The following is a 10,857-nucleotide window of genomic DNA, read 5'->3' on the forward strand; positions in this document are numbered from 1 at the left end:
TCTAAATAGAGGCAGGGGAAATAGAGACTCTTAATTTGAGTTAAAGAAGGGTAAAGAAGAGCTGAAAAGATGGTTGAAAATTATTGAGTTTGATGAAACAGTTGAGGAAAATCTAATTTCCACGTTTGGTGATTTGGTAAACCAAGTTTATAAATGTAGTAGAAACAGAAAAATCACATGCAGAATTTTTCAGATACAGAATGCCAGATTTTTAAAAAAATCCATGATAACTGGCAAAAGGAAAATTAGTAAATATTAGCAAATAAATAGTGTAAGACACAGAAAGGACAGGCTGTAAGTGGTTAGTGATATCAGAAGTGTAACACAAGGGATGAGCTGAATAACCAATTCTAGGGCAGTACAAACACTTTAAAAACAAATTGGCAGTTCATCAAGTTGAGAAACTGTCAAACTGTAGATCATTGAAGGCAGGAGGAGAGTGAGTCACGGGTTTGGTGGAAATTGAGCTGAGGTTTCTAATTCTAAGTGAATACTTAAGCTGGAGAATTAATCAAGCAATACTGGAAATGACCATTTTCATTGGGCTAAACCTGGCCACAGAGCCTGCAGCTCAACTGCCTTCATTTACCTTTAGCAAATGCAGAGGGCCAATTTAGCTGCTGCCTTGAACCCAAGACTGATCTTTGTTAATTTAATGAAATATTGAACATGAATGTTCCAATATATGCTATTGTATCAACTTGTTAATATGTAATTGGCTTGTGAATACCTTTGAAGATATGCCATATCCATTTGTTAGGTGACAGTAAGACTATAAGACATAGGAGCAGAATTAGGCCACTGGGCCCATCAAGTCTGCTCTACTTTCCATCATGGCTGATTATTATCCTTTTCAACACTATTTTCCTGCCTTCACCCCGTAACCTTTAATGCACTGACTACCCAAAGACCTATCAACCTCTGCTTTAAATAATACTCAATGACTTGGACTCCACAGCCATACACAACAATGAATTCCATAGATTTACCACCTCTGGCTATAGAAATTCCTCCTCATCTCTGTTCTAAATGGATGTCACTGTGTTCTGAGGCTGTGTCCTCCGGCCCTAGACTCCCTCACTAGAGGAAACATTTACTGTGTCTAAGCCTTTCAAAATTCAACAGATTTCACTGAGATCTGCCCCTCTTCTAAACTCCAGTGAGTACAGGCCCAGAGCCATCAAACACTCCTCACCCATTAACCCTTTCGTTCCCAGAATCATTCCCTTGAACCTCCTCTGGAGTCTCTCCAATGTCAACGCATCTTTTCTTATATAAGACGCCCAAAACTGCTCACAATACTCCAAGTGAGGTCTGACCAATTCCTTATAAAGCCTCAGTGTCACATCTTTGTTCTTACTGCATATTTTAGTCCTCTCAGAATGAATGCTAAAATTGCATTTGCCTTCCTCACCACTAACTCAACCTGCAAGTTAACCTTTAGGTAATCCTGCACAAGGACTCCCAAGTCCCATTGCACCTCTGATTTTTGAATTTGCTCCGCATTTAGAAAGTACTTTATTTCTTCTACCGAAGTGCATGACCATTCACTTCCCTACAATATATTCTATCTGTCGCTTCTTTACCCATTCTCCCTGTTGTTGCGTGAATGAAATCACTGGACAGACACTTTCGTTAGAAAGGTCTGCTGGTCCAACGTGGGGCTCAACATTTATTTGCTAAACACAAAGGACAATTCTTTATTTACAATGCTTTCTTTTGAAGCTACATACAAACTTCACACCTTCTGATTCTATCCATCCCACAGGCGCCAGCAGTGTCTGGACTGGGATCCACAGCTTTTAGGAAAAGCATTGTTCCAAATTAAATCCACAATACATTATCAGGGAACAGAAGACTGGTAGCCAAAGCCATTTGCTAAATGTAAATGACCTAAACCCAAAACCCACTCTAACACTCCCAATTTGTCTGCTCTCTTTGCAGACTCCCTGCTTCCTCGACAGGAGCTGTCCCTCCACCTGCCCTTGTATTGTCTGCAAACCTGGTCACAAAGCCATCAGTTCTGTCATCCAAATTGTTAACATATAACGTGAAAGGAAACAGACCCAATACTGACTCCTAAGGAGCACCACTTGTCACAGGCGGCCAACCAGAATAGCCAGCCTTTATTCTGATTCTTTGCCTGCTGCCAATCAGCCAACCTTCTGCCTATGCTTGTATCTTTTCTGTAATATCATGGGCTCTTAGCTTGTTTTGCAGCCTCATGTATGTGGCACCTTGTCAAAGGCCTTCTGAAAATCCACTAAACAACATCCACTGACTCTCCTTTGTTTATCCTGCCTGTTATTTCCTCAAAGAATTCCAACAGATTTGTCCAGCAAGATTTCCCTTTAAGAAAACCATGCTGACTTTAGCTTCCAAGTACCCCAAAACCTCATCCTCAATAATGGACACCAACATCTTCCCAACCACTGAAGTCAGGCTAACTGGCCTATAATTTCCTTTCTTCTGCCTCCCTCCCTTCTTGAACAGTGGAGTGACATTTCCAATTTTCCAGTCCCCAGAAACCATTCCAGAATCTAGTGATTCTTGAAAGTTCATTACTAATACCTCTACAATCTCTTCAGCTACCTCTTTCATAACCCTGTGGCATAGTCTATCTGCTCCAGGTGATTTATCTACCTTCAGATCTTTCAGCTTCCCTGAGCATCTTCTCCTTAGTAATAGCAACTACACTCACTTCTGCCCCCCCCATACTCTTGAATTTCTGGCCTACTGCTAGAGTTTTCTACAATGAAGAATAACGCGAAACACTTATTTAGTTCATCCACCATTCCTTCGTCTCTCATTGCTACCTCTCCCGTGCCATTTTTCCGCAGTCCAATATCCACTCTCACTTCTCTTTTACTGTATATATCTGAAAAGTGTGCTTTACCTATGCCTTTGTGCATGATAAAGTATTTTAAATACATATTCTGTCACACTATAAACAATCCCAAATTGTCTTGATTTATTTGAAATAAGTAAAATCTGACTCTGCTCTCTAGAAGAAACTTCTAAATGTTTGTTTCATCTCTTGCACAACTTTTTTGCCATTTAACAAGTATTGGAGATCAAGTTTTCCAGGGTCCCTGCTGTTTCCTATTTTACTGCTGGAATTTTAATGGATTTCTACGGCCCACTTTTCTTCTTTCTATGGCGAATCATTGATTTCTTTCACTGAAACCAGAGTGGAAAGCACTTCACATGCAGCACAAACACAGATTTTGCCCAGAACTTTTCACAGTTCCCAAGCTGGGCAGAATGAAAAAATGCACTGTCTGTCATAACATGTACATTGTGACTGTGTTTGTTAGAACACTTTTGGCCCATGTCCCTGCTCTTGGCTGCTTCAGCTTTTTACTTTACACCAGAGCTGCTAATAGAGAAAGACCGCTGGAGAATTTACAGAGGGTAATCCATCAAAGGACAGTGGACCAAATCAATCCATCAGATTATGATGTTGCCATTGCTTCTTGTATGTTTCAAAGCCTTAGGATATCTAATTCAGCAGCAAGTGACACCAGGGATGGAAAACATCTTGAATGTAGATCAACAGGACTTCTGACAGTTGGGAGCTCATATATGGTATAGTACTTATCGAACTAATGAAAATGGTTCCCAAAGAAATATGAACAGAGGTGTTATTTTCAGTAAATTCAATTCAGCATATGATACAATGTGACACAAAAGCCTGCTTATTACAATACACACCCTGCACGTATTACTGATGTCAATGAACTTCTCTATAACAAAAGACTCCGGGCACATGCAGTGAGAACCAAAGTGCTTGGGAAAAAACAAAAGTCTCCATTAGCTTAAAGATCTTTTATATTCTCATCCCAATTCAACATGCACCTCAGCGACCTGCGACAAATCCAGTTCCAAGAGTCCACATATGCAAACAGTTCCTCCTGTGAAGACGCAAGGGACTGGGGGTGATGGAATCTGGAGCAAAAACAAACTGTTGCAGGAGTTCCAGGGTCAAGTAGCATCTCTGGGAGCACAGGTACTGCATTTTGACCCAAAATGTTGGTCATCCCTCAGTTTCTTCTGTGAGCTGGGGGCGGGGCAGGGGGTGGGGGAGCAGGAGAACAGGTGATGGTCTTGCATACAGAATCTCCAAACCAGTTTTCTCTTGGTACATCCAATTACAAAAGAATATTCTCATCAGGAGGTGTCAATTTTGTTTGATGACGATACAGCATTAGTTGGAACTTGATAAATATCTCTGTAAGCTTATAAACATCTTGATGACAAATTCTGGCAGAGTCGATATTCAGACAGAGTTCAGATACAAAATGCTGGAAAGGCTCAGGAAAACTCACTAGCACAACCTGGCAACAAACAGTTGAAAACACAGGACTAAAATACACTGAGTAATAAACAGAGAGGCAGATGATAGGTGGAGCACAATGAGACAGAAGTGGCAGCAAAACAGGTAATAATGAGAAGCAGGTGAGAGTCAGAGTACTCAGTAATACAGGGGCCGGAGTGAGCAGGAGTGGGGACAGGATCACATGGGGTATGAAAACAAACAAGAGCACATGGCAATACAGACCCACAGACTGACAGCTAGGGGGAAATCACACAAAAAGACAAAGTTCAACTGGAGGTACTGACACGATGCTGATAAATATTAGATTAGATTAGAATATGAGGACACGCAGTCCTCTTTTATTGTCATTTAGTAACGCATGCATTAAGAAATGATACAATGTTTGAGGCAGCAGAGAAAGGATCAGCATGGGTGTGGACCAAGTATGTCCAGAGGGGCAGAGAGTCAGACAGTGTATACATCTTTTGCAAACCCTTCAGTAGTTGCATAGACACCTGAAGAGCAGACTACCTGTTGGATGGAAGTGACCAACAACTCTGATAGAGGCAGATGCCAAGTTTTTAAGCTGACCAGTGGGAGGTGGTGCTTTAGCAGTGCTGGCCCACCACCTCGAAGGGGTCTTGATCATAAGCGGGCCGAAACTCCTGAAGACAGGTGGCAGATCAACTGATGATCCCACTGGTGATAGCACAGGACAGTTAACATCTTAGTCCATGTGTATTTTTAACTCTATTCCTTCAGTGTGATAGCACAGAAACACAAGACAGACCAAGACTGAAAAACTGACAAAAACCACATAATTATAACATTAGTTACAACAGTGCAAAGCAATACTGTAATTTGATAGAAGAACAGACCATGGGCACGGTAAAAAAAAAGTCTCAAAGTCTCTCGAAAGTCCCAACATCTCACGCAGATGCTAGAAGGAAGAAAACTCTACCTGCCATGAGCTTCCAGCGCCGCAAACTTGCCGATGCAGCATCCTGGAAGCACCCGACCACAGTCCGTCCGAAAACTTCAGGCCTCTGACCAGCCCTCCGACACCAAGCACCATCTCTGCCAAGTGCTTCGACCCCAGCCCCGGCCCCGGCAACAGGCAAAGCCGAGGATTTGGGGCCTTCCCTCCGGAGTTTCTCAATTGCACAGTAGCAGCGGCAGCGAACCGGGCATTACAGAAGTTTCTCCAGATGTTCCTCTGTGCTTCTCACTTCTGTCTCCATCAAATCAGGATTGTGCACGGCCCCTATTTAACCAATACAATATCATTTCACCAGAGAGGCCACACGTGCTGTGTTGTGCCGCCATCTTCTCCTTTCCCAAAATATGCCTTAATTTTAGCAGCCTCAAAGAGGACCAAAACCTTGTCGTGGTTTGGAGGCACACGTCCCTCAATGAGCCAGGGAACTATGTTGGCTGGTGTTGGGGCTTTACGCATTGGCTCTTTGTAGGGTCACCTATGCCAAACAATCAGAGGGTAGAGGCCAGACTAAGAGTAGTCCACTGTCCTGCAGGTTCGTAGTCCATTCAGGGCTAACACCCCTGACTGGTCAAATAAAACTGACACAGCAATGAAGAATCCTTCTACATCTGTGTGCAACGGTATTCCTGAGTCTCCACCCGGGACTTGCATGACTGACAGTAGTGAAAACCGATAAGCTACTGGCTGGATGACGGAAGCTCTGAACACTGCCAAGACCAAGACCAAAACTGGCCAAGGACAAGCAGAGATGGAGCACCTTCATTGCTACCTTAAATGCCAGTGGCATAACAGGCAGTAAGACTGTAATGTTAACAGGGAGAATGTGTTAATTTGAAGGCCCAATTAATATAGAGAATGATAGCTACTAATGGTACTTCCTGTACATATTATGAATAAAGTACATTTATGAATAGTTCAAAAAATTACATGGAGATGGAGAATGCAACAATTCCAACCAGAGGCAATAATTAGAGAGCACAACAGTCAATAATCATTGAGCACAAGCTGGGACAGAAGGAAGGAAGATGTGCGGATAAAGTCTTCCTTGTCAGGCATGTCCGCAAATGTGGCTAGAAAGAGGTGATCTTTACTCTGTAGGTACCTTCTATCTTGGATGCACTGTCAGGAATCCTGAAGCTGTCATAGGCACCTCACCGACAGCTAAACTTACTCTGCATTGCTTGTGATATCAACAAGCTTTGGAATGTGAAAATACCCCTGCCTGGTTCCAATTATCACCTTACACCAACAGGCATTCCAGTGAAAGTTACAATATAGGCCATAGATGTGTGGGTGGTGGGGGGGGGAGGGAGAGAGGGAGGGAGATTCATTGCTTTGCAGGTAAGTTTGTCAAAGGAGCTGAAAGGATAAAGTAATTTAAATTCTTTTTTTTCTTTTTCAATCTTTTTATTAATTTCAGCATCATAAACATTACAAAAAATAGATACAGAGAAATTGGGATTACATTATTGATAAGTAGTTTATACAAGTACGAGCTCAACTAATACATAATTGATGAGCCTCCCAAAATCTCAAAAAATACAAATATTATAGGAAAATATAAGGTGAAAATATAAAAATACCATGAAAAAAGAAAAAAAATTATACCCCAAAAGAAAAAAAATCTAACCCAATTAAAAGAAAATGAAACTAAAGAAAAAAAAGAAAAAGAATGGGGGCTATTTTGATACCTCAGATAAGACCATTAGTGTCGTTAACTCCGCTCCTCTCCCCGAATATGGAGTAACAAAATAGAATTCGAAAGGGTCAAATTACATCATATGAAAATATTGAATAAATGGTCTCCAAATCTCTTCAAATTTAATAGAAGGGTCGTAAATGACGCTTCTAATTTTTTCTAAATTTAAGCAAGACATAGTTTGAGAAAATCATCGAAATGTAGTAGGAGGATTAATCTCTTTCCAAATCAATAATATGAATCTTCTAGCCATTAGTGTAACAAAAACAATCATCCGACAGGCTGAGGGGGTCCGATGGTGTTGTTCTATCATTGATAAACCAAAGATTGCAGTGATAGGATGAGGTTGTAAATCAATATTCAAAACAGTTGAAATAATATCAAAGATATCGTCCCAGTATTTCTTCAGCAAAGGTCATCACCAAAACATATGAGTTAATGAAGCTAGCTCAGAATGACATCTATCACATACAGGGTTTATATGAGAGTAATAACGAGCTAGTTTATCCTTGGACATATGAGCTCTGTGCACTACTTTAAACTGTATCAACATTTGTTTAGCACATATAGAGGAAGAATTAACTAATTGAAAATTTTTTTGCCATTTCTCTATAGGTAAAGTAAGCTTAAGTTCCCTTTCCCAGTCGTCCTTAATTGAATTTGATACACCTGGCTTTATTTTCATAATCATATGATAAATAATTGCTATTAAACTTTTCTGAAAAGGATTAAAATGTAGAATTCTTTCCATTATATCCGATGAATATGAAATCGGAAAGGTGCTAAGAACAGTATTTAAAAAGTTTCTAATCTGTAAGTATCTAAAGAAATGGGATCTAGGTAAATTGTATTTATTAGATAATTGTTCAAAAGACATAAAACAATTATCTAAAAATAAATCAGAAAAATGTATTATACCTTTAGTTTTCCAGATTAGATAGGCTTGATCCAAAAAAGAGGGTTGAAAGAAAAAATTGAATAGAATAGGGCTGCTAAAATAAATTGATCCAATCCAAAAAATTTTTGAAACTGAAACCATATTCGAAGAGTATATTTAACTATTGGGTTATGCATATTTATTAATTTAGAAATTAATAAATTTAGAATTTAGAAAATTTAGAAAAATCAAAGGGAAGCGAAGTCCCTAAAATAGAATCTAATGAAAACCCTGAAACAAATTTATTTTCAAGATTAACCCATTGTGGACTTGAAACTGTGTCCCAATTCCATGTCCAAAATTTTAAATAATTAATATTAATTGCCCAATAATAAAATCTAAAGTTTGGCAATGCTAAACCACCCTCCTTTTTGGGCTTCTGTAAGTATCTTTTACCTAGCCTAGGACTTTTATTCTGCCATATGTATGAAGAAATTTTTGAATCAACATTATCAAAAAAGGATTTCGGGATAAAAATAGGCAATGCTTGAAATAAATATAGAAACTTAGGTAGAATCATTATCTTAACAGCGTTGATTCGACCAATTAAAGACAACATCATTGGTGACCATTTAGTAAACAAACATTTGACCTGATCAAATAAAGGAAAAAAATTAGCCTTAAATAAATCCTTAAGTCTCTTGGTGATCTTAACTCCTAAGTAAGTAAAATAATCAATAACTAATTTAAATGGTGAGATTTTATAATTTGGGACCTGCATGTTTAACGGAAAAATTTCACTCTTATTAAGCAACAGACATCAAAGTTGCTGGTGAACACAGCAGACCAGGCAGCATCTCTGGGAAGAGGTACAGTCAACATTTCCGGCCTAGACCCTTTGTCAGGACTAACTGAAAGAAGAGCTAGTAAGAGATTTTAACGTGGGAGGGGGAGGGGTGGGGTCTCGGCCCGAAACGTCGACTGTACCTCTTCCTAGAGATGCTGCCTGACCTGCTGCGTTCACCAGCAACTTTTATGTGTGTTGCTTGAAATTCCAGCATCTGCAGATTTCCTCGTGTTTGCACGATTCAGTTTGTAGCCAGAAAATTTGCTAAACTTAGCCAACAAAGATAAAATTGCAGGAATGGATTTCTCTGAGTCAGAAATATATAGTAATAAATCATCTGCGTATAATGATAACTTACGTATCTCATTCCCATGAATAATACCTAAAATATTTGGTGAATCTCGGATGGCAATTGCCAGAGGTTCTAAAGCGATATCAAATAATAAAGGACTTAAAGAACAACCCTGTCTAGTACCACGAAATAATCAAAAAAAGGGAGATCTTTGACTATTAGTGAAAACTGAAGCTAGAGGCGTATGATATATCAGTTTAATCCAAGATATAAATAACGGACTGAAATTAAACTTCTCAAGCATACTGAATAAATATGGCCATTCAACTCTGTCAAAGGCTTTCTCAGCATCTAATGAAATGACACATTCTGGAGTTCTAAGTGAAGGAGTGTAAACAATATTCATTAATCTCCAAATATTAAAGGATGAATAACGATTTTTAATAAATCCAGTTTGATCCTCAGAAATAATTAGAGGTAATACCTTTTCAAACCTAGATGCTAATATTTTAGAAAAAATCTTAGAATCTACATTAAGTAAGGGTATTGATCTATATGATGCACAATCAGTAGAGTCCTTATTTAGTAATTTAAATTAAAATTAATTTTAAATTGAGTTGTCTGCCCTAAAGCCAAATTGTAATGATCTACCTGTCTGTGGTGCCACCTAGTGACAGAACTGCAGAAAGCGAGAACCTGTCATGTCTGCATTACCACCAGAAATACTGTATTCGTAAGCACATAAATAACGTTTAGTTTTTAATTGTTTCCATAAGAGGTAAAATATCATTCAGTGAAGGTTTAACTAATTCCTTCTCAAGCAGTTCCTGTGTGATTACAGTCCCACACATACAGCTATTTCAGAAATGGCCTTGCAAGCCACTTAGATCAAGAATGATTAGGGATGGGCAAAGTTGGCATGGGTGACATAAAGTAATTATTTTTGAAAATTCTACAATAATATAGTGAAATATCCGAGCTGCTTCATTGGAATATTGTAGAGCAGACAATCAGAAAGGGAATACCTTTCAATGTCAGCCCACGGCCCTTAGAAAATCAATGTCCCTATTCTCCCTAACTCCAGTGTCCTCAACTGCTCTTCATAAAGCTACACCCTCACCCTAGGGACTAAAATTGTAAATCGTTGATCGCAAAACCTTCTTCAGGTCGAGAGAATAATTCCTTATGCAATACTCCAAAAGTGCATCCCTGGAAGATCATCAAAGCCTTTTGCATTGCCTCTAGGGATTCCATTCACTTCCTGCCATTCCCATACCAGGTCATTTTGCCTGCTCTGAACTGGCGCCCCTCTCGTTTTACTCTAGAGTACATAAGTCACTTGTATACAGGTCCTGTTCATCGATAATATGGATGATGGTTTGATGTTGTGATCAAAGAGGCATGGTTAAGGAGGTAATGACCACTGACCTCTATGAAGATCACCCACTGGCCACACTTACCAGGCATTTTCATCAGCAGGAGACCTATGGAGGCAATTATATAGATTCACAAACATTTTCCTGTACATCTGGACAGTTGACCAGTGAAAGACCTCAGAATGAAACCCTGGAAAGGAGCTGGGTCTGGTGCTTTAACTTAGCTGGGGTGGGGGGTGGGGGGTAGTGGGAAGTGATTGGATTGATGGAGGTAAATAGACTTAATAGTTTAGTATTTTATTACAGGGTTCCTGATAATCTTGATACAATCAGCTTTTATTTAGTGCATGCAGGGGTGGTCAAGAAAGCAAGAGTGTTTCTGATTTGTACTGTCCCCATTGTGGGAAGGAGGTGGATGGATTTCCTTATTTTACTCTCTTACCCAACC

This window comes from Mobula hypostoma, chromosome 9, assembly GCF_963921235.1.
Source record: "Mobula hypostoma chromosome 9, sMobHyp1.1, whole genome shotgun sequence".
NCBI classification, from domain to species: Eukaryota; Metazoa; Chordata; class Chondrichthyes; order Myliobatiformes; family Myliobatidae; genus Mobula; species Mobula hypostoma.